Genomic DNA, 25,188 nt, shown 5'->3' on the forward strand with positions numbered 1-25,188 from the left:
ATTACATGTCCCTAAGTATGTGAGGTAGTTCCACTGACATCAGCGGCACTAAGCATGTGTTTAAAGTACCTTACTGAATTAGTGAAAACTAGATGATTCTAAGACATACTATATAATTAAGGCACAATATATTAGAAATCTTAATGTAAAAAAATTAGATTTAAATGAAGGATATCAATGCCAGTGATAGGAAACATTTCCATATATGCAAACATTTGATGCACTTTGGTAAGAACTGCATTTTTAAATACTTTTTATCCGCTCAGCTCTTTCCCCACCTTTCTTTAATCACTATGTTTAAAATATATTACTTTGGCATATATAACCATTATTCAGAATTTTTCAGGCTCCTTATAAAACAAAGTATACCTAAATTATTTTAATATAGAAATCCTATTTTTACTACTCAACTACAGAGAAAATTGTAATTTGGTGAACCATGCAATTCTATGTTACCTGGTAAGGTGTAACCTGTAGTTAAGTAATTAAGGAGTCTAATACACTGTAACTGAACATTTTAAAGACTGCAAAACCAGATTCATGTGTTGTATACGTCTTTAAAGATTTTACTTGTTCTTTGAAGAAAACAGATATTGATTTCTTTGAGATTGTAAGGTTTGAAGAACTGACACTAAGAGCCCTGTGTCATATTGAATTTATTGACGATCATATAATAGAGTCTGAAAGGCATATTAAAGTTCCTGCTTTAGTACAAGCATTTACAACTTTATTATCTCAACAAGGAATACTATTCAGAAGCCAAGATATTTCAAGACCATTAATCTCAACTCACTTGGGAAATCAAAGAAAATAAGCCCTAAATGTTAAAAAGATTGGTTAAGCTTGTTTTAGTTTAGTGCCCATAAGGCATGCAGATGGCTACTGTTAGGCAAATGAATTACAAAACGTGAGTACAGAAGGGTGGAGAACATAATGTCTCTATAGTTGATTTACTACTATACATCACCAAATCAAGCAGCCTGGTACACGTTGGGTTGAAATCCTGAACCTACTGAAGTCAATGGGAGTTTTGCCATTGACTTCAGTGAGGGCAGGATTTCATCGCCTGCCTTTAATTACGAATTCAGCCTAATTTCTGACTACTAAATAGGCAACAACACTAAAACAGATGCTATGATAACACTGACAGCCACTTTGAGGAACTGGTGACTTCAAATTGTGCCAGTGGAGTAGGAAAGGTCTTCAATATCATGAAATAATCTATCAAAAATGAATATTCTATATAACAGAAACTAGCACAAGTTATTTGAACCAAATTTTAAAAAAATAAACAAATGGTCATTTCTCAATAACTTTCATACAGCAAATATAAGCCATTAATATCAATATCTTGCCAAGAATCCTATTCCTTTTCTAGTGTCTACTCATGCCTCTCCCAACCCACTTCCCTGATTGTTTGTTTATATTTATTATGATTGCATTAGTGTGGCATCTACGCACCAGACAAGCACCTCTTTGAAGTAGAAGAATTTTATCTACATTTAACAGGTGGGGAAACTGAGACAAAAAGAAAGAATAAATGATTTGCCCAGGAAGCCTGTGGCAAATTTGAAATCAGATCTCCTAATTCCCAGTCCAGTGGCCCTTCCCATCTTAGCAGAAGTTTGATCAGACCAACAGGAGAATGGCAACTCCCTGTGGTACTGGTGAGAGGAAGCGCTACGCTGCAGGAATGATATCATTCATAGTAACAGAGAGAATAAACAAGAAAAATCCAGATACCAATTCTAACATTAACATTAATACCAGATACCAATTCTAACATTAACATTGATTTTTTTATAAAGCATTTTTTTCACTATAATCTATTGTTCTAGGGTGTAGACCGAAGTCATATATAATTTGACCCTGCTAGTCTCTAAACATTTAGTTTTATTAAACTAGAGAAGAAAATGATTGTCCAAACACAGCAAGGTCCTACACTTGACTTGATGCTATTTCTCTCTGTTTGGCTGTAACATAACTTTTGAAAGCTGCATCTGATCAATTCCAAAATTTCAAGGAATGTTCTAAGGGGGAGGGATAGCTCAGTGGTTTGAGCATTGGCCTGCTAAACCCAGGGTTGTAAGTTCAATCCTTGAAGGGGCCACTTAGGGATCTGGGGCAAAAATTGGTCCTGCTAGTGAAGGCAGGGGGCTGGACTCGATGACCTTTTGAGGTCCCTTCCAGTTCTAGGAGATTGGTATATCTCCAATTATTACCTTTACCTTAAGCATCAATGGGCAGAACCATGTTGCTTATGGTCAAAGTCAGAAAACGATATGGGCAAAATGATGGACACATGGAGTCCCTGCCATCTGGCTAGTAGACCCATCAGCTTCCACCAGTTTTGTAATAGTCTATAGATCAAAAGAAATGCACGAGGGCATTAGCATAACATTACTCCCCATCTCAGCTCTGCCCATAGTCCCTGAAGAAGAGCTCTATGTAGCTTGAAAGCTTGTGTCTTTCAGCAACAGAAGTTGGCCCAATAAAAGATATTATCCCACCCACCTTATCTCTTGATTAGAATGTTGACACCCTCAAATACTTATCAGTCAGATGGAAAGAAAAGAAATAAAAATTTGGGTGAAGTATAGGGAGACGGGGTACACAGAGCTCCTGGAATAGGAGACCCTGGTATAGTGGAAGAAGGGCATACAGAATAGAGAGATGGAGGGTATGTGTGCTGGGAGTCCTTGAAATAGAGAGAGATGGGAGGATGGCACACAGGGAGCTTATGATGGGGAAATGTAGTAATGCAATAAGTCTCTTGTGTGCACCATGCACTTGGCCTATACAAACAACAAAGTATGCCATCCTCTAATTAATTACTCAGCATTCTCTCATTGACATTGTTCAAATTCATGTCTGTTCTTGTGCCAAAAACAAACTATAATGCTACAACTTAACAATTACATGTAATATCGTCCTCTTCTGATCTAACAAATAAATAAATAAAAAGATAAAGATAACTTGTAAAACTGCAGATGCTATTTTAAAATCGTGTTTTAGAATGCTTAAAAACTCTAAGGCTTATTCACTGGTCAATTTAAAAACCAATTCCAAGACCCTCTGTATCCCAGCTCACACTGGTTTTCTGACAGATGTTTCTTTTTCCTCTTATAATCGGTTTCCTCAACGAACGCCATTAAGTAATTTTAAATTAAAGATCCCCTTACACATTAAATCAGACTCTCTCCAAGAATGGTTATTTAATTGGAGAGCAAGGATTTTTGCTTGAACATTCTATCATCTGCCTCTCAAAGAAAAAGTTAGCACTTTTGTCTGTAGTATAGAAGTATTTTCCATCAACACTGTCTCATGCAAAGGCTGATTGGCAGCCTCCCTTTGTGGCCATGATATACCACATTTGAAAGACAGATTCTAATTAATACACACTAAGAATTAATCTACAATTTTCTAATCTCAAAGAGCACTGAAGCCTTGAAGATTTGAAAAGAAGTGACTAAAATAACTGTTGTTGTAATCCTGTTTTGCAGACAGCCAGTTGGTGATATATCTGCAGTGTTTTTAGAGCCATATCGAAATGATTGTGATAATACTTTCATAATAAAGTCAGTTCATGGCCCTTAATTCTGCTCCTCAGGGCAGAATGATTCTGTCCCCAGAAATCTCTAGTCAAGCAGCACACTATATTAAGCGCTGTTGAACTCCAGAAGATTCGATAATCACATTCTAATATAATGCATGGATTTATACTGATATTGTGTTCCTGTGTGCTTTCTTTTAGCGTATAAGCTTGTTGCTTTGGTCCTGATATTGCAAATTCTTGTGTGGCTTGCAGCAAGAAGTACAAAGTTGATGTGCTCCAGTTGTCTGTTGAAGCTGATTGTTGTGTCCAAGAAATTTATGCTGGTGTGGGAGTGTTTGATAGAGTGCTAGAGAGAGTTTGATGGATAGGTAGAAGTGGCTGAAGTTTTGGTGGAAATCTATGAGGGGAGGTTAGGTTATTTGTCCAGATGATGAAAATATCATCGATGTAGCTCAGGTATATGGATTGGTTTTGTAGTCCATTTGTCCAGAAATTATTCCTCAAAGTGGCCCATGAAGAGGCTGTTATATTGGGAAGTTATATGGGTTCCCATGGCTGTTCCCATAGTTTGAACAAAGTGTTTACTGCTGAATGTAAAGCTGTTATGGGTGAGGATGAAATGGATGAGTTTGGTGACATGTTTGAGCTGGATATATCTGAGAGATGTCCATTATCTTATATATATTTGAGGCAGGCAGCAATTTCATCACTGAGGTGGATTATCAGTGAATAGGGAGGTGGCATTCATGGTGGCAAGGATGGTGTTCTGAGGAAGGTTGTTAATATTGCAGAGTTTCTGAAGCAGTCAGTTGTGTCCTGGAGGAATCTGGCCCTTTGTGTGGTGAGTGATTTAAGAATGGTTTCTATGAGTTCTGATATCCTTTCAGTAAGAGCGCCATGGACAGGTATGATGGGTCTGCCTGAGTCCTGATATTCTTTCAGTAATAATGCCATGGATAGGTATGATGGGTCTGCCTGAGTTCCCTTGTTTGTGTATTTTAGAAAGCACGTAGAAGGTCCCTGGAATGGTATGTGGGGAATGAGGTTGTATAGTTTCTCTTGGAGTTGTTTGGGGAAGGATTTGATTATATCCCTAAATTCCTAGGAGAACTGTGGTGTGTTTGAGTTCTCGGTAGTAGGTGCTGCCAGAGAGTTGTCGGTTGGCCTCATTGACATAGTCATCATCGCTGAGGACTAGGATGATGTCCTCTTTGTCTGCTGATTTGATCACTATTTGGTGGTTGTATTTCATGGACTATATAGTTCTCTTGGTGGTGGAGATTGTGGTAGATGTGATGCCTGTTAAGGAATCCACTGTCGATTTTTTTTCCTGAAGCTATCAATTTAATGATCAAGAGTGTCAGTTTCGTCTACTGTGGCATGTCTGATTAGATTATTCTTTTTTCTTATGATTGTCAGTCGAGACATGATAGTTGTGGGTGGGGTCACCTTTGTTGTGAAAGAATTCTTTGAGGCAGAATCTAATTCTCCACAAAGTATGGTATCAGGTTCTGTGGTGAGGAAGAAGTACAGTTCCTGGGAGAATACAGATAATTCAGCACTGGTTAGAGGTAGTCTTGGTAAGTTGATGATATTGGAGTGTTATGGATCCTGATGTAATGGTTTCTCCTGGAAGTGATGTTCTCTGTATGTTGTGAAGCTAGTTGCACTTTTTTGTTTTTGTGCTGGGTGGCTATGATATTTTTGGGGGGTTTCTTGCATGACCTTCAGGTAGGTTTCCCTATTTTTTTTTTTTACTTCCAGTGGGTAGGAGCATGTGATGATTTCTTGTTTCTTTTCCATAAATAGTAATTTATTTGTGAGCAGCCTGCCTATTATGCAAGCCAAAAAACTTCTAGTTTCCCTACCATAACCTGGTGTGACATTGTCTAATTAAAATATAACCATGCAAATCATTATTGCTATTACTATTATATAATTGCAACCAGGGCCAGCGCAAGGATGTTTCGTGCCCTAGGCAAAACTTCCACCTTGCGCCTCCCCACACCCCCGCCCTGAGCCCCCCCATGGCAGCTCCCCACCCTGAGGCACCCCCCTGCCCCAGCTCACCCCTGCTCTGCGCACGAGCACCCCGAGCACGCCGTCGCTGCTTCACTTCTCCCGCCTCCCAGGCTTGCGGCACCTAAGCTGATTGGCGCCGCAAGCCTGGGAGGCGGGAGAAGTGAAGCAGCTCACCCCTGCCCCGCCTCCTCCCTGAGCACGCCGTGGCTGCTTAACTTCTCCCGCCTCCCAGGCTTGCAACGCCAATCAGGTTAGGTGCCGCAAGCCTGGGAGGCAGGAGAAGTGAAGCAGCCACGGCATGCTCGGGGAGGAGGCGGGGCAGGGGTGAGCTGGGGCAGGGAGAACCCCCTGCGTGCCGCCCCCTCCCTTACTTGCTGCAGGCAGCCCTCCTCGCGCTCTCCTGCCCCAGCTCCCTCCGCCTAAATGCCGGCGGCAACCGGAGCGGCCGAAGATCCGGTCGCCGCGGTCACTGCCAAAGAAAATGATGCCCCCCAAATCTTATTGCCCTAGGTGACCGCCTAGGTAGCCTAAATGGTTGCACCGGCCCTGATTGCAACGAATCTTATACAAAACATAACTTATAGTCAGAAAGGGTTAAACAGCTTGCAGGCTAACTAACCCAAAACTTACCTTTAAAGACATGTTACAAATGTTAATTAGGGCCATTGCATGCTAAATAGGCTAGAACTTTGAAATGCAAACCTATGTTGTTAGAAGTTAGAGGTAATAGTAATTGTGTGTATCTTAGATGCTACTCCTGTAAAGAGACAGTTCCTGTCTGCCACTATAGCTACTAATTCGGACATCAAAAGGGAGTATTAACATTTAAATGAATCTTGGGTGAAGTAATGTCATTGTCTATATGTCTCTTTGAAGTTTGTAATAGACTGCCTAATGAATAAATTGCCCTATGTTAAGTTGTGTAACATAATTACTGGTGGTGTTTAGAAAGCAAAAGGTTACATCAAAAGCCTGTTGTTTACCCAGAACTGTATGGTCAAGTGGATGCTAGAAAACTGTATAAAAGACCCTTGGTTCCTGATTCTGTCATCTCAGATCTGCTTGACGATTCAAATCAGGGGAAGCTTAAACCACAGGTCCGTCCTGAATATGATATTGGACATTGGATTATAACCTATTAACTAATTTCTAAAGGAACTCTTTTGCAACTACATAGCTCACCATCTCTGCTATGTATCTGAACCTCAAGAATTGAACTCATGTCTGTATGTATATCGATCTTTAACCATACTTTCTCTCTTTTGTTTTTTACTAAATTTTGGTTTAGTTAATAAGAATTGGCCGTATGTGTGTATTTGGGTAAGATCTGAAATATTCAATAACTCGGGAGGTAATGTGTCCGATCCTTTGGGATTGGTAGAACCTTTTCTTTTATATGATTAAATATGATTTTCAGAAATCTTCATCATATTTGACTTGGGTACCTGGATGGAGGCCTGAGGCTGGGTTGTTTTAAGGGAACTGTGTTGTTGGTTTTTGGGCAACCAGTGAGATAATAAAGGTAGTAAAGAAGTGAGATTGTCATAGGTTTATTCCCCACTTTGAACTTTAGCGTTCACAAGATGGGGACCTGCATGGACTCCTCTAAACTAAAATCCTAGTTTAGATCTGGTTCTCGCTGCCACCAGTCAAGTTTTAAGTGTCTGACACACTCCCTGTTCCCCCAAAAACTTCCCCTGGGGAACACAGATCCAAACACCTTGAATCTCAACACAAAAGGAAACAAACCATTTCCCTCCTCCCCTCTCCTAGTGCTTAGGAGAGATACCTGATTCAAACTCCTTGAATCTCAACACAAAGGGAAACAACCCATTTCCCCCCTCCCCTCTCCTAGTGCTTAGGAGAGATACCTGATTCAAACTCCTTGAATCAAACAAAGAGGGATTCACTTTTCCCCCTCCCCTTCCCCTGAAAATCCAAACAAGGGAAGAAATCAATCAAGTTCTAAAAAGAAAAGATTTTATTAAAGAAAGAAAAAAAAGTACACTCTCTCTGTATTACCAGGATGCAAAAATACAGAGTCTAACTTATAAACCTGGAGAGACTTCCCCTCCCTCCTCCTCAGCATAATCAAAGTAACAGCAAACAGAAATAAAGAATTCCTTCAGCAAACACACAATTGCAAATATAGAAAGCAACTCAAAAGACTAATCCGCCTTTTTAACTAATACTCACTATACTGGATAGTAGGAAATACTCCAGGAGAACTTGGAGACATGTCTGGCCTCTCTTAGATCCAAAGAGAGCACACAGAGCAAACAAGGAACACAGACTTCCCTCCACAGGGATTTGAAATTATCCTGTCCCTTGATTGGTCCTCTGGTCAGGTGTTCATCAGGTTACTTGTTAACCCTTTACAGGTAAAAGAGACTTTAACCCTTAACTATCTGTTTATGACAGAGATAATAAAGATAATAAAGAAGTTGTGCTGGCTTGGTAAATGTAGGTATTGAATTATCCACTAACTTTGGGGTTTGTCTGTCCCATTATCTGAAGTTCACCCTAATTGAATGACCTCAGCTGGCCCCCACGCGGACCCTGGTCACACCTGCTCAGTGCCAGATCAACTTTTTCTGATCATCCTGTGCTCTGCTGTACTCCATTTCAAATCCACACTTGAGCAAGTGAAGATTAGTAGTAAACATAATAACAGGTTTTAGGCATACTTGATTTCATAGAATCATAGAATAACAGGGTTGGAAGGGACCTCAGGAGGTCATCTAGTCCAACCCCCTGCTCAAAGCAGGATCAATCCCCACCTAAATCATCCCAGCCAGGGCTTTGTCACGCCTGACCTTAAAAATCTCTAAGGAAGGCGGTTCCATCACCTCCCGAGGTAATCCATTCCAGTGCTTCACCACCCTCCTAGTGGGAAAGTTTTTCCTAATATCCAACCTAAACCTTCCCCACTGCAACTTGAGACCATTACTCTTGTTCTGTCATCTGCTAACACTGAGAACAGTCTAGATCCATCCTCTTTGAAACCCCCTTTCAGGTAGTTGAAAGCAGCTATCAAATCCCCCCTCATTCTTCTCTTCTGCAGACTAAACAATCTCAATTCCCTCAAACTCTCCTCATAAGCCATGTGCCCCCTAATCATTTTTGTTGCCCTCCGCTGGACTCTTTCCAATTTTTCCACATCCTTCTTGTAGTGTGGGGCCCAAAACTGGACACAGTACTCCAGATGAGGCCTCACCAATGTCGAATAGAGGGGAATGATCACGTCCCTCGATCTGCTGGCAATGCCCCTATTTATACAGCCCAAAAAGCCGTTAGCCTTCTTGGCAATGAGGGCACACCGTCGACTCATATCCAGCTTCTCGTTCACTATAACCCTAGGTCCTTTTTTGCAAAACTGCTGCCTAGCCATTCAGTCCCTAGTTTGTAGCAGTGCATGGGATTCTTCCGTCCTAAGTGCAGGACTCTGCACTTGTCCTTGTTGAACCTCATCAGATTTCTTTTGGCCCAATCCTCTAATTTGTCTAGGTCTCTCCGTATCCTATTCCTATCCTCCAGCGTATCTATCAGTCCTCCAAGTTTAGTGTCATCTGCAAACTTGCTGAGGGTGCAGTCCACGCCATCCTCCAGATCATTAATGAAGATATTGAACAAAACTGGCCCCAGGACGGACCCTTGGGGTACTCCGCTTGAATCCGGCTGCCAACTAGACATGAGGCCATTGATCACTACCCATTGAGCCCGACGAGCTAGCCAGCTTTCTATCCACCTTATAGTCCATTCATCCAGCCCATACTACTTTAACAGAAACAAAAAATTTATCCTGTACATTAGAATAATCATTTTAAGAAATCAGACTCTATTAAACTATTTCTGTTGGCAAATTAAATTTGTTTTCTCTTCCCTTTAGTTTAGCTTTAAATAATTCTTGAGAGTACTTTTAGCACACATTTTCATCTTCAGACTTTAGTTCTTAGTACATAAAGAGCTCTTGTTTCAGGAATACGGGAGGAAAATAACTATACATTCATGGAGATGCTTTAATCTCTACCAGACATACAACTTTTGGTAAAGTTCTAAAGAAGTCACAAAAGGCTTCTGCGATAACAAGTTGTTGGGTTCAGAGAGAGGAATAGTTGCTCTGAATGGATGAGAAGATTTATTCTCAAACCTATCCAACTTAACAGAACATGTACATCTTAAAGTTTCTACGAGTGCCAGTGTGAAAGAAAAAAGAAAACACACTTGCGCTGAAATCCTGTGCACACTGAAGTCTATGGCAAAACTCTTGTTCAACCTTGGTTTTCCAAGAAAATTATTAATTTGACCAGTTGTCAAGATATAAATCTTATCTGGGAGAAGATTTATATAGTGCACTCCATTTTGATGACACTGGAAAAAAGTCTAATTACATAGTTTTATACTTATTATTATGTAGTAAGGATAAAGTACAAATACTTTTACTGTATACAAGATGTGAATTTTGGTTACAGAAATGCAAATGCATAAAGACACTTCATTTGGCATTCCGTCTGAATTCCCACTGACTTCTGTCAGAGTTCAACACATGGAATTATTTTAACATATTACACCTTACTGTCCCTAAGTACTGGACCTTTAATTCCTTCACTGTAAATGTCACTGTTCTATGGATTAGTATCCCATGGACCTAAAAGAATTTCATTTTGATGTCTGAAATGCCTTTTTTATGTTCTGTGTTTCTAGAGTTTCTGATTTAGTAAACAATTCCTCAAGAATAACTATAAAGGGGGCCTGTATTTTTAAAGGGTCATCCAAGTTCCAAATCTATTTTCTTTCCTTAAATAGCATAGGGCATGAAATCATTTGTTTGACAGTGGTCTGTACAAATATATGTATTAACCAAGTATTCTCACTGCTATATCAAATGACAATTATTGTAAGTTCATGCTGATAAGATATCAATACCACCAACCGCCAGTTATGAAATTATTTAGAAGAAACTTTTTAGTTCACTGAGCTATGTAAATTGAAATAGACAAAGAAAAAAATACACACTGTTTTTTTTTTCCTGAAAAAGGTTTTTAATTTTTAAAATGTATGAATTGAAAATGTACCCTCTCTCAGCAGAGATGTTTTTTAGCAGGTCCAATGAAGGTGAGAAAAGTAAAATTGAACTAAATGCTGCATGGCTAGGAATCTGTACTCTTCCAGTCAGCTGACTGGTCGCTATCTGTCCTCCTTACAAACATAACATTTCTTTCCATCCTCCCAAAATATCCCATAGCAGCACTAGAGGCCAGCTTTGTGACTGGGATAGGAGCCAAAGACACAGGCCTCCATCCAGCCTACGGCCTCCACCTGGACCGGAGACAGTGCCTTTGTTAGCCATTGTTCAAGAGAGTAACACATTGGAATAATTTTGCTATTAGTTAACAGGTGTCGGGGATTTGAATTGTTTAATTTTTTTTCCAGCATTCTCTTCAACTGTAAACATATCATGCGTGTCTTGCTATGCTTTTCCTCCCAGGTGTTATGATGTAACATGCTGCTGGGGACACCCAGAGCTGTGAGTCACCTTTCTGCCTCAACAAAAGTGAGCTTTGCTGGAGATTAGACGATGTGTCAGCTCCCAGCCACACTGGCCTGTCTTCCTTACCAACAAACTCCAAGTCTCTCCCAGCCCAAACCTTGCCTAGCTGGTAACAATCAGTGAACTTCAGCCCCCCAGCACCTCAGAAAGGTTTCTCTGCAATGTGCAGCCCCTATCACTAAACTTTTATACAAGATACTAAGTTCACTGCTCTTTTAAAGAGTCAGTACAATATAGTTTATTAACTTAACTGGGGTAAACACACACTTCCTTTCAAATGCAGCACTGAGTTGTTTCATAATAAAAAATAAAACAACTTTATTAACAGCAGGACATAGGTTAAGTGATACCATGTAGAAGGAATTAAAACTAGAAGTGGTTACAAAGAAACAAAAATAAAAAACTTTGCAATGGCTAAGACCTACATTAACAAGCTACAGTCTTTGTTCAAGGTTGTTTCCTCAGTAAACTTTCTTTCCCAGCAATAGCTGGCTAACTCTTAGCCAGGATCCCCTCCGAGTCCAGGTGCGGGTTTCCCTTGTCTCATCAGGTGAAGGATAATCCAAGTCTTTCTGTTTCCCTTATATCTCAATCTGGCTTTGTTTCAAGGGTCAAATTGATCCCCTGGGGTTCAGTCTCCTGTTGCTTATGGGGCAGGGGCCACTCCAACTCAATTAAGATGCCCCTTGATGTGTCCCAATGTGATGATTCCTGCTGCAATTTTACAATATCAGTGTTCTCTTCCTGCATCCTTCGATATAAATGAATAGCCCAGTGAATTTGGCCACACCTGGTTTGAGGTGTTGGCCTCTTTCCTTTGTCTTGAGAAAACCTGCTTATCCACTCCCCCAACATGCTAGCTGTAAACACCTTTTAGGCTATGTCTACACTGCGCACCTTACAATGGCACACCTGAGCCGCTGCAACTGTGCCGTTGGAAGATGCACAGTGTAACTGCTCTTTATTGCTGGGAGAGAGCTCTCCCGGCAACTAAATAAAACCATGCCGAATAAGGGACAGTAGCTTCATCGCCGGGAGAGCGTCTCCCAGGGACAAAGCTGTGTCCATATTGGTGCTTTTCATCGTTAAAACTTTTGTTGTTCAGGGTTTTTTTCACACCCCTGAGCAACAAAAGTTTTAACAATGAAAGTACAGAGTAGACGTAGCCTTAGTCACAGACTTTAAAGCATAATATAAGTATATAAGTGAGTATCCATAATTCCACACACTTCACTGTCACACACATTTCACAATGATATTATTGACATTCTTGATATTAGACAGTTTTCAAATTAAACGTTACAAGGCATATTTTGTTCAGATATCATTGCAGTACTGTAAGGGTGAACACAGGGGTGCCTAGGCACATACATGGATTCTGTGATTTTCATGGTTTTTTAAAAATATGACTCTGGGCATTTTTATATTAGATAGCTATGATGGTAAAGACCAGAGCCTATTTTCCTAAGAACTTTAAGAGCTGTAAGCCTTCCCTTCCCCCACAGCTAGGCTAAGAGAAAGCAGAAGCTCAATAACAATACTGCAATGATACAAAGATAACCGGTGAGCAGTACATGATTTTAAGTCTTCCAAAGAGGAGGAGGCTCTCCCTTCCCCAATGTTTATTTATTTATTTATTTGGGGGGGGGGATTAAGTTTAAACTGATAAATTGAGTTCATACCTAACTCGCTTATCTCAACTAAAGCACTGTTCCTAGTTACTTATAGTAAACTAGGGAAATATAAGTTACATAATGTAAAAAGTTTGAAGTATAAAACTATGTCTGAGACACGGTGACATTTTTACTATACACCTCTACCTTGATATAACACTGTCCTCGGGAGCCAAAAAATCTTACTGCGTTATAGGTGAAACCACATTATATCGAACTTGCTTTGATCCACCGGAGTGCGCAGCCCTGCCCTCCCCAAAGCACTGCTTTACCGTGTTATTTCCAAATTCGTGTTATATCAGGTCGCATTATATCGAGGTAGAGGTGTATGGCCAAGACTTTTGCCCTTTTCATAATGATCACTCTGCAATATGCCATTACATAAATGCTGTAACAACACAATTAATTCTCTGTTTGCAGTGATACACACATTACACAAAAACTGATCCAGTCTTAAAGTTAACATCTACTTGGGACAATCCTCCAGACTATAAATTCCAATTATTATTTTAACCCAATATTTTGCAATGATTAGAATAAAGACAAAACATGTAATCCTGCTCTTTGTGTAGTACAGAGCCTACAATGGTTTTGTAGCCTTCTGCTGAAGATGAAATAAGCAGACATTAACTAATATAATAATCAGACAGGAAGGATGATAAAGGTCAACTCATTCAGAAAAGGAGAGAAGCGTGCATTCATTCATTTCAATGAGATGCCAAGTATGTATCTGAGAACAGAATTTGGTCCTAATTATTCCTTGTGCTCTTGCTGCTTACCTTGGTAAGTGACTAAAAAAATCCATTATTCATAAACGTTGGTTCTAAGGATTTAGTTTATTTTCTTTTATTCAGATTTATTAAGTGTTTTTGTCCAGCAGTATATTTAATTTCTAACACTGCTGCTTTGGGGGCCAGTTATTGAGCTCTAGAAAGTTGGTTTATGCTAAGAAAGCAGCTGACTGCACCAACTGCAATTGGCAAAGCTAGAGCAAGCAATCCTCACTAGTCTGGGGAGAATTGCACTAAAGAAAGACTCAGGCTAGCAAAGTAATGCTGAAATTAATCCCTGCTAATCTATCTTGTGAAAGATTAATAGTATCTGCAGTTAGAATATTAAATATTGAAACTGTGGCTGCAAGAAGGCATTTCTTCATGGTTTATTTTAAATATTACCACAACTAAAATGGCTCAGGAATGTTACTGTTTTCTGATATCAGTCCTAACAACAGCATAGATGTCCATTTTCCCTCACATTGAGTTCAAACTGTAGAATACCATTCTTTGACAGAATAGCAACTCCAGCCAACTCCTGGTGAGTTGGTAGGAGACCAAATCTGTTCTAAAAGCCTAAACACACAGGGAGAAAAATAAACAAAATCAAACCAATACCAACCTTCTGAACTTTATGGGTTGCATAGCAATTTGTATGTAAAATAAGGTTGATTGAGCAACACAAAAGGGCAATATAAAATACAGCATTGTTTTCAAGTAATAAAGGTACATTAATATGACAATGAAAAAATGAGTTAATCTGCAAACGTGGCATTTCACTCAGCAAGGTGAATTTACCACCATTAAGATCTCCTGTGTCATCAAATACCACCACTTCCTCAAAAAATGGAAAGCAGGTATCAGTTTTATGGACTCCAAGTTGATGATCTTAAATTCTCTGATACTTTGATTCAATAATCTCAAACAATTAAGCAAAGGAATACTTTGAGAAGCAGTAATCCAACAATAATACACATCAGGACTGTAGTAGTCTATAATGTATACGCAGCCATGAGTATGCTTTCTGTTGTCTCTCTCAGACATTTCATCTAAAAAGGGATCTACTGCCAAACTGTTTAAGAATAAGAAAACTTTTTCTTTGCTTTAATTGTTATTCCTGAACGCTCATTATAGATCATGTCTTCTTTCAGTACGTGTTTATGCTACTTTTGTAAATTTAAAAATACTGGATATTTCTGGTATAGGTAATGTAGGTTCAACTGCAGCCAATAAGCCCTTTCTTATACCAGATGAGAACTCAATGAAGGTTTAATGTTAGCTATTTGTACGTGACAGCATAATAAAACCTTGTTATAAAAGGAATAGTTTAAAGTGTTGATGTAGAGAAAACTACTCTCTGTTTCTCAGTCTATTGGCACCGACGAGCTTTTCAGAACTTGTAAAAGTTCTGAAATAAACAGCAGCTGACAAGTGCTGTGGTATAGTCAGAGGGTACTTTAATTTACAAGATTTTGGATGGAAGCTGCAAAACCAGATTATCTTCATTAAATTGGAGTATACCACTCTGTTCTCCTTCCTTTACAGCAGTGTTTCCCAAACTTGGGACACCGCTTGTGTAGGGAAAGCCCCTGGCAGGCCGGGCTGGTTTACCTGCCGCGTCCGCAGGTTTGGCCGATCGCGGCTCCCACTGGCCCCGGTTCACCGCTCCAGTCCAATGGGAGCTGCTGGAAGCGGTGGCCAGTACATCCCTCAGCCTGCGCCGCTTCCAGCAGCTCCCATTGGCCTGGAGCAGCAAACCGCGGCCACTGGGAGCCGCGATGGGCCGAACCTGCGGACACGGCAGGTAAACAAACCGACCCTGCCTGCCAGGGGCTTTCCCTACACAAGTGGTGTCCCAAGTTTGGGAAACACTGCTTTAGAGTATGCTTTTCAGAAGATGAACTACATATATTTCACAATCTATTTGGGAAGCTTTTATCAAAGTGATTTGAACACCAAGAATAAATACAAGAAACAAAGGTGTATACCCATAGCAGACGTACATAAGAAGAAGAAAGCAGATGCATTTTCAGACTTGCCTAGAGGACAATGAGATTCTGTTAGGAATATAAATCCAAGGTGAATTCTCTAAAGTTAGCTCCAAAGTGTCACAAATAAACACAGATGCAAATTATATTTTGACACAGCTGCAAGACTGCATTTATGGTTGCTAAGTTTCCTCTTTGAAAATCACCCAATTTAAGAATTCCTGCAGTACATGTAATCGTTCCAGAGTAATGAAAAACAAACAGAACAATGGAACATTTCAGCTGGGATATGAGCAGCTTTGTGTGTTTCTTTCTAATGTACATTTAGCAGAGACATATTAGTAATTACAAGGAAGAAACTTTTATCTTAACAGTGCTATATTTTACTTGCATGGACACCACACACACATCATAATGCATTTTAATGCATATTCAATTTAAATTATATATTTTAATTTATAATCAATTTTAATGAATAATAGAAATCATAAAAAGAACCAGCACATAGCATCAAATACAGCCAGGGAGTGCATAAGCCACAAGAGCGCCATCATCATTCCATCAATTAGAGGTGAACTGGTAGTAGAAATGCCAAACTTTTCATGAGTATTGCCCAAAAACTCTGAACACTGAGTACTTGAGGCCATATGGCCAAATCATTAAGACATTCAGGAAAAACTTCCACTGCAGTCATTGGGACTTCATAAAGGCTGCAGAACCAGGCCTATAATCTTCTATGGTATGATTACAAGAGGAAGGGAGCCTTTGGGTTTCTCCCACACAAGTCTTTTCTCCCTTGGTTGGATCCATATAAAACAACACACTCCTGTAATCACTATATGAAACTTAAGGTGTCACTTGGATGGTAACCTAGATAACACATTAGCTCTTTGAAAAATCAATTTTGGTTTTTCTATCATTTATTATATACAGATTAACATCCCTGTATTCAAGCCTAATTATTAAGTTTAAATTGTTGTGTTTTTATTTCAGAAAAAAAATGTAAAATGAAAAAAATTGAACACACGTAGGTAAACACCACCTTTAGAAGGGCTTGTCTTACGTTCTTAAGCACAGGAAAGAGGAAAATTACAAAAACTAGCAAGGGACAATGGATTTGCACTGTTGTCTTGATTTTTTTTTGTTAAGTTTTTATAAGATGTTGTCTCTCTGATTGCCCTCTGTACTTCCCCTCTAGCTATTCTAAAGCTTCTCTGTTCTATCCTCGTGCTGCTCTAACACATACTCAGCTCTCACTAGGACAGCTCTGAGATGCTCACTCTGTTACTTAATGTACCCTCAGGTCACTCTCATCCTCCATCTCAGAAAGCCATGAGCCATGTCTTTCTCTCTATTTCTCTTAAACTCTTCTGGGACACTTTTTCCTACATTCATCCTGAACTCTTCTAGGTTAGTATCTCTGATATCACTACAAGTCTCTATGATTCTCTCTCCCTCTAACTCCCCTTAGTGCCATGATACTACTAAAATGTACTTAGAAAAGAAACAACTAAGAGGGGTACAATAAAGGTCTATTAAATCATTAACGTTATGGAGAAAGTGAATAGGAAGTGTTATTTATCCCTTATATAAGGCAAGAATTAGGTGTCACCCCATGAAATTAATATGCAGCGGTTTAAAACAAAAACAAGGAAGCACACAGTCAAATTGTGGAATTCATTGCCATGTGATGTTGTGAAGGCCAAAAGTGTAATTGGGTTAAAAAAAAATTAGATAAATTCTTGGAGGGATAGCTCCATCAATGGCTATAGCCAAGATGATCAGGGATGCACCCCATGTTCCAGGTGTCCCTAAACTTCCAACTGCCATGAGATGGGATTGGATGACAGGGGATCATTTGAAATTCCCCTGTTCTGTTCATTCACCTGGCACAGGTCGCTGTCAGAAGACAGGATACTGGGCTAGATGAACCATTGGTCTGACCTAATATAGCCATTCTTATGTTTACCTGACAATCCTCCTCCACTCCCTTAGCCTGAGCAACAGCAGAGCTGATATGAGTGGTGGAAGATTGCAGCCCCCTTCTCCTTACCACACCATTCAGCTTTAAAAGCACTTTGAGTCTGAATACATTGAAAAATACACCTTTGGAGGGAAGGGGTAAGAGGAGAGGAATGATGGGGAGTGTTTTAAACAAACAATGTAATGAAAAATATTGTGAGAATGGAGACTAGTCCATCTTAATCAGCAAGGCTGTTGACAGGCACAGGGGTGAGGACGGTAAATTATGCTAAAATGACAAGCATGTTTCTTGATAATAATCTCTTGAGGGAGTTCCCTGTTTACAAGGCAGTAACAGTATCCTCAGCAGATAAGCACATTGGCCTTCAACCTTATATTATGTAGCTCAGAAATGGTTACTACTTTGTAAAAGAAGAAGCACCCTCAAGTAATCAGATAAATATTGAAATATTTTAAGTGAGATTTATGGAATACTAGATTCATTAGCTGAAGTGTCACTTGTTCGGTAATTACAGCAATGAAAAGCATGACAAATATTAAATTTGCTCTAGAGTTTGTAACGAAGTGAAATCTGGATTCAAAATGTGTGTCTGCAACAATTAATAATATACTCTAGCTGAGAAGTATAACAAGGAAAATAATTTTACTGCAACCATCTTGTTGTTACGTGACTATGAAAAGAGGCCACAGGTAACTATCACCACATAAAGGTATAATGTGAATGCAACAAACTTAAAAAAAATATTTACATGGCTTTTTACATTTGTATGAACCATGAATACATTAATCAAGGAATGGTTTTGTTGTGGCAAAAAATCAGACAGAGGATCTCCTGGATATGGGATTTACAACACAGTTTTGCAGTAAGCTGCACAGATTACTTACAACAGACATCAAGGATAGTCTAATCAGGCTAACTAGAGACCAAAGTCCACTTAAGATGCCCATGGAGTTCTGACAGATCAGGATTACATCAAACAAAGCCCTAATTTGGAGACAAGGACCTAACATTAAAGTTCATTTATGTTTTTTAAATATGAGGGCTCCCTAAACTCCGTGTAGTATGGTCTTCTCCAAATGTGGCTAGCTCTTTTAATGGTGACCAGTCCAAATGGCGGCTCCAGAACCTTCCACTAACAATCTACAGTATTTGTACACAGTGATTTGACGCACGTGTCTAACACAGAATTTTGAAAACTGTCACAAACCTCATAAGCAGGGGCGGTAGGTTTGTATAATTTTTGGTGGTGCCCAAAACGGGTCCAAGTCCCTCCCCCACCCCACCACACACACACACCTGCCTAAGGCTCTGGGAGGGAGTTTGAATGCAGGATGGAGATTGGGGTGCAGGCTCTGGGATGGAGTTTGGGTGCTGAGTGCAGGCTCTGGGCTGGGGCAGAGGGTTGGGGTGCAGGAGGGGGTTTGGGATGCAAGCTCTGGGAGAGAGTTTGGGTGCTGGGTGTAGGCTCTGGGCTGGGACACGGGGTTGGGGTGCAGGAGGAAGTTTGGGGTGCTGGGTGCGGGAGGAGGTTTGGGAGCTGGGTGCGGGCTCTGGGCTGGGATGGGGGTTGGGGTGCAGGAGGAGGTGGGGGTGTGGGGTGCAGGGGTTAGCGCAGGCTCTGATAGTGCGGTTGAGTGCAGGAGGGGTGCAGGCTTTAGAAGGGTTAGTTTGGGTGCTGGGTGCGGGCTCTGGCCTGGGACAGAGGGTTGGGGTGTGGGAGGGGGTGTAGGGCATAGGGGGGAGCATAGGACTCCTCCCAGCCTTCTGCCTGCCGGCAGCAGTGAGCTCCTGGGGCACTCCCGACAATCAGCCAAGCCCCCCCAGGCTGCTGCTCCCCCCCCCCCCGAGTCGCCTGCCGGGGTGTGTGGGGGGGTGGCTGCCTCCCTCCTCAGCCTGCCTCCAACGTCGCTCCCTTGTAGCCAGCCACAGCAATGGCCGGCGAGGGAGCGCAGCGTGGAGTGGCAGGGGGCAGCCACCCGCTGCCCAGGGCAGGTAAGGCTACTTGGGGGAGGGGCACGTGGGGATGGGAATGGGGAAGAGACCCGGGCTTGAACATTGGTGGAGCTGGGCCCCCAGGTCCTGAATTTGCTGGAGCCTGGGCACCACGGGCCCATACAACTCACTGCCCCTGTTTATAAGTAACTCCAAGCCCACATATTCTTGTCCTTGCCCAAAATAAATCATGAGGAAATTAAAGATCCCTAGATATTTACAACCAGAAGGGACCATTATGGTAACCTAAGCTAACCTTCTGCATAACAGAGGCCAGAGAACGTCATCCAGTAATTCTAGCATCAACCCTTCAATTTCTCAGATGAATTATAATACATCTTTTTAGAAAGCCGTCCAACTGCTGATTTTAAATCTGAAGCCTTCAAGTGACTGAATATCTACTGCATCACATGGTAAATTGTTACAGTGATTAATCACCCTCTCTGTTAAAAATACGAACCTAATCTAAATTTGTCTAGTTTCAGTTTCCAACCACTGGATCTTGTTAAGCCTTTGTCTGCCAGATTAAATAGCTCTCTACTATCAGAAATCTTCTCGCCATTTAGGGACTTATAGAACATCTCTTAACCTTCTCTTTGAAAAGGTCAGTAGACTGAGTTTCTTGAATGTCGGCAGGTTTTCCAGACTCAGAATCATTCTTGCAGCTCTTTTCTAAATGATTCAACATCCTTTTTGAAGTGTACATACCAAAACTCAACTGGATATAGCATTCCTATAATGGTTTCACCAATGTTGCATACAGAGGTAATATTAACTGCCTAATTCTACTTGTTATTCTGATTTATACATTCAAGGATCACATTAGCCCTTTATAACCACAGCATTGCACTGGTAGCTCATGTTCAGTTGGTTAAACTATAATCACCTCTGTCCTCTCCAAAGTCATGGCTTTCCAGGATACAGCTACCCAGCCTGTAAATGTGATATACGTTATTTGTTCCTAGATATATGATCTGTCATTTGGCTATTTTATAATGCATGTTTTTCAAATGATCTGTTTAACAAGAAACCTATACCCCACTGTATAAGTGACCTGCCTTTATCACTATTTACCACTCTACCAATTTTGTGGTACCTGCAAATTTTACCAGCTATGATTTTATAAATTCTCCCTGATCATTGAAACAGATATTGAATATAATTGGGCCAAGAACAGATCCCTACAGAACCCACCAGAATATACCCATTGGGTTATGATTCCGCCCCATTACAATTACTTTTTAAGATATATCTGTTAGCCAGCTTTTAATCCATTTAATGCTTGCTGCATTCATTTTTTAAAATCAGACTGTTGCGCAGTACTAATTAAAATGCCTTACAGAAGTTAAGTATATTAGGTCAACAGAACCTTTTATCAGCCAAAATTTTACTCTCAAAAAATATCAAGTTTGTTTGACTGAGACCCATTTTTCATAACAACATGTTTACTGGCATTAACTATGTTATTGTTCTTTATTCTTCACTGACTGCTTGTTTCAACCTTTACATGGGTTTTGCCCAGAGTTGATGTCAGCCCTATAGTTACCTGAGTAATTCCATTTTCCCTTTTTAAATATTAGCACAAATTTAACTTTTTTTTCCCCAGACTTCTGGAACTTTAATAATATTCCAAAATTTATTGAAATCAACACCAATTATTTTATTAATTCATGTGTTTCTATATGCAATTCATTCACTAAACTTAAAGATGGAAGAAAGTTCTGACAGATTGCTTAATGGAAGAATATACACTTCGACTTTTAACACACTACAACTTAGAGGCAACACGATTTTGATAAGCTACCTGTACTTATTATACTCAACTGAAAGAACTCAAGTATTCAAATGTGTAGAATTTAGATGAGATTTTAGAAAACTGCCAGAATAAAAGAAAAAAAATAAAAGTAAATTTCAAAGGTATTCTAAGGACCACTTCTATTTTAACAGGGGAACAAATATCTTTTGATGAGATTATGTCTTGTTCCTCGTGGAGATGTACCAGTGATGAAGAGACAAGCACAGATACCTAATTCTGCTCAAATCCATAAGCCTCAAACTTCAGTGTACTATGAGAAAAGAGTGGATAAAAACCTGATTGAAACTAATACAATTTAGGTAAGAAGAGAACAAAAGGAAAGGCAACAAGGAACAAAAAATGCTCAGTTCATAAAGGAAAACAAAGAATTCTCAGCACACAATAAGAAGAGAAACTTTCAGCAGATGGGGAAGTTGCCTCAGTACAAAGTGATCAGCCCAAGAGCCGGAAAGAATCTCTCAATACCAGCACTGCTCTGCAAGATGCTGCTGCTACCAAATCTCCTACTTGAGTTGGTGAGATCGTCTTGTATATGCCAAGGGGTAGGTTAACTTTATTGATGACATGGGTTTAACTGGATATTAAAGGTTTATCATAACTGAAGGTTTATTAACAGCTTCTCCTGTTAAACATTAAAGAGTTGGACATCATATTCCCCCACCCCCTATCAGTGTTTCTCAACCTGCAGCCCGTGGGCCACTTTCAGCCCAATCAGTACAGAGTTGCAGCCCATATGACATCCTCGGTGCCATACAGGTAGTATTGGATATGGCCCACATAACACATTGTGGGCTGCATATGGTAAATAGGTTGAGAACCACTGCTCTCTCTCTCTCTCTCTATATATATATATACGCACAACACACACGGAGACTGCATGTATTGGAGATTCTTCATTTTCAACAATCTGCTAGTTTCAAATCACCCTTTAAGCAAATTTGTGAGTTACCATATTCCAGCTTTTTGTTATGTCTTTCCACTACAGAGTTTAATCTTCAATATTCTCTGTCCCTCTGTGCTCTGGGAAGTGATCGAGGAAGGACATGAAGATGCACAAAACCTGGCAGCTCTGGCTCAGGTGGGTAGGGTTCAGGGGTGTCTTGGGTATAGCTGGGTGGGTGAATCTGAGTGGGTGGCTTCTGGAGGTATATGGGTACTAAGACTTCTGGGGAGGCAGGGATGGGCTAGGGGGCTGTTGACATAGCTAGAGGTGGGTATTTGTTGCTGCTGGGTTGTGCTGAAGGAGCGGAGTTTGGTGCACCTAACTGAAGGATATGTGTGTGTGTGGACAAGAGAAAGGGAGCTTGGGGCTCATACTGGGCCTCTTAATTTTTGCCACTGCTGTCTCCTGAGTGCTCGTACCTGGCTGTACTCAGCAGGGGGAAGAACAAGAGGCAGCGCTTGGCTGTCTTCTCAATAGCACCACAGAAACACTTGGTGACCAAAAAGCAGAATTGAATGCAACTGCCTGCAGCCTTCCTGCAGCTCAGCCAAAAGAGTGACATTCAGGCTGAAAACTGGTTCAGTTTCTTATTTCTGCTTCATGCACCATCCCAAAGGACATGGAAATGTCATCCCATCCACCTGTACAATTCAATGCAAAAGCTTCAACGTAATTTACAAGTACTGTTCTTATTAATATCTGGAGGTGCCAAATTATCTATATTAGTACAAACTGTTATGGCAATAAAAAAGAGAAGTCCTGTACAATTAGGAAAAAATAATTTTTATTTCTTACAAAAAGCACTAGGGCTTACAATGACTTAAGAAGAACCTGCATATTTGAAGTCAACAACTCCAATTCCTGAGTTTAACCTTTAAAGCAAAAATAATACACACTGAGTATAAACAATTTTTCTTTGAACAGGTTGCCATGCTGTCAGATTCAGCTACATATTTGTTATAACTATGCAAACTCAAAGGGCCAAAAGTCAAGTGAGAGCAATATGCTTCCTTAAATGTGTATGTACACATTTGCTCCTCCATGTGGTAACTTAATCCTTCTCACCAACTAAATGGCTGCACTGAGGTGGTATTTTTAAAATTACCAAATTCTTCTCTACTGTTTTAGTGAGATTTTGAAAAAAGGAATTACCTCTGATTTTAAAGAACAAGTAAGTGTTCATTTGATAAGGACCGATGTTATTTTCCCCAATACACATATATGTGCGCACGAATGGAGTCCTATGTCATGGCTTGGGCTAGAGATTCCACCACTACTTCTCTGGCTGATAAGATCAAAGGTGAAAAATCAGTGGGAATAGTAGGCTCCTCTGAGCAGTGGTTCTCAAACTTTTTTTTCTGCAGACGACTTGAAAATTGCTGAGGTCTCGGCAGACCACGTAATGATCTTTTTAAATGTTGTTTGTACCATTAGCTAACTATTGTAAAGCGCTTTGGATAAAAGTGCTATATAAAAAAAACTTAATTATTAACTTTTTTTGTTCTACAAATAAAAGCACAGAACTCATATTTTAATATCAGTAGTCGTCCCTTTCTAATGCGATGGATGTGCCCTTTTTCCCCCACCATGGCAGCCCCCGAGTTGGGGCTGGGAAGGAGAGGGGGTCTCTTCCCAGCAGCCACAGCCCTGGAGCTGGGGAAAGTTGCTTCTTTCTCTGGCCGTCGCAGCCCTGCACATCCCAAATTCCCCCCACTCCCTCTTCTCACCCCACTCCCCCCTCCCACCTACTCCCTATTCCCCTCAAGGTCACCACCTCACCTTACATGTGCATCATCTCCAGGATCCAGGCACCTAATTAGTGGAGCCACACCTGCACGGCTCCACTAATTAGGTGGGTGGCCCTTCATTTTCTTGTGTGCAGCCACCCAGGTGCGCACCTTAGAGGGAACTATCCGCAGATCACCTGAATGGAGTTCACGGACCACTGGTGGTCCTCAGACCACAGTCTGAGAACCTCTTCTTTAGCGGCTACATTTTTTAAAAAGGGGGGCTTCCTCCATGAGGCTAACTTGCAAAATACCAAGAGAATAATCAGCATTTGTCTAGGAAAAAAGCCCTTGGTGAAGGTTGAGAACATGAGAACATGAATTCCTTTGATACAAGTGGCTCTGTCTATGGAACAGCACTCTCATGGATTTTCAGTATAAAAATAGTACGTTATTTCCCAAGTGTTAAAGATTCCACACCTAAACAGTCAGTACAGCAGGGCATCATGATTCGCAACTAATGTTAGCCATTGAGATTACTAAATTGGGGTAGTTTTTACAATTCAATTGAGTGATATAAAACATGTGATTCCTATTAATCTTAAAGTGAGTATTATGGATATAAATTGATAGTCTCAAATAGATTTATGATTCCCCAGCCCTCCATCCCACTACACCTAAATTCAGCTATTTAAATTGAACATATACTTTTGGCTGCTATGTTTGCTGCTCCTGTTTTTATATTCTTTAAAATTGATGACAAGGAAATGCTATTAGTTAACTAAAGCTGCAGGAATACAATGAAACTTCAACCTATAGACCTCATATAGACCTCAAACTAAAATCTTCCATTTCTAAAAGGATCACTACTGCAGCACTTTCAAACTCTTGTGTGCATTGAGAATCCTCCTGATATTTCTAATCTTTAGGAGTATACTCTTGAGTTGCCCAATGGTATAAGAAATTGCCTAACTAGCTTCAGGACATTTTTACCATTTTTATTCTGGAGCTTAGCTCCTTGCCTGCTAATGCAAAGCTGTGAAGAATATCATAGCTTTTCTTGTGGCTAGCAGAGATACACTCATTTTGAACCTACATCCTAAACATACTAAAAAGAAAAGCTCTGAAAATGTCCTTGATATTTCGTTACAATACCATAATTC

The 25,188-nt window shown here is 40.3% G+C and overlaps 1 protein-coding gene across 20 annotated transcripts in view; it reads right to left on the reverse strand.

The window, feature by feature from the left end:
• SNX29 (sorting nexin 29) overlaps window positions 1–25,188 on the reverse strand; it is a 484,058-nt gene that overhangs the window by 152,892 nt on the left and 305,978 nt on the right. The gene's annotated exons all lie outside the window — the stretch shown is intronic.

The sequence above is a fragment of the Mauremys reevesii genome, linkage group 10 (assembly GCF_016161935.1).
Source record: "Mauremys reevesii isolate NIE-2019 linkage group 10, ASM1616193v1, whole genome shotgun sequence".
Taxonomy (NCBI): Eukaryota; Metazoa; Chordata; order Testudines; family Geoemydidae; genus Mauremys; species Mauremys reevesii.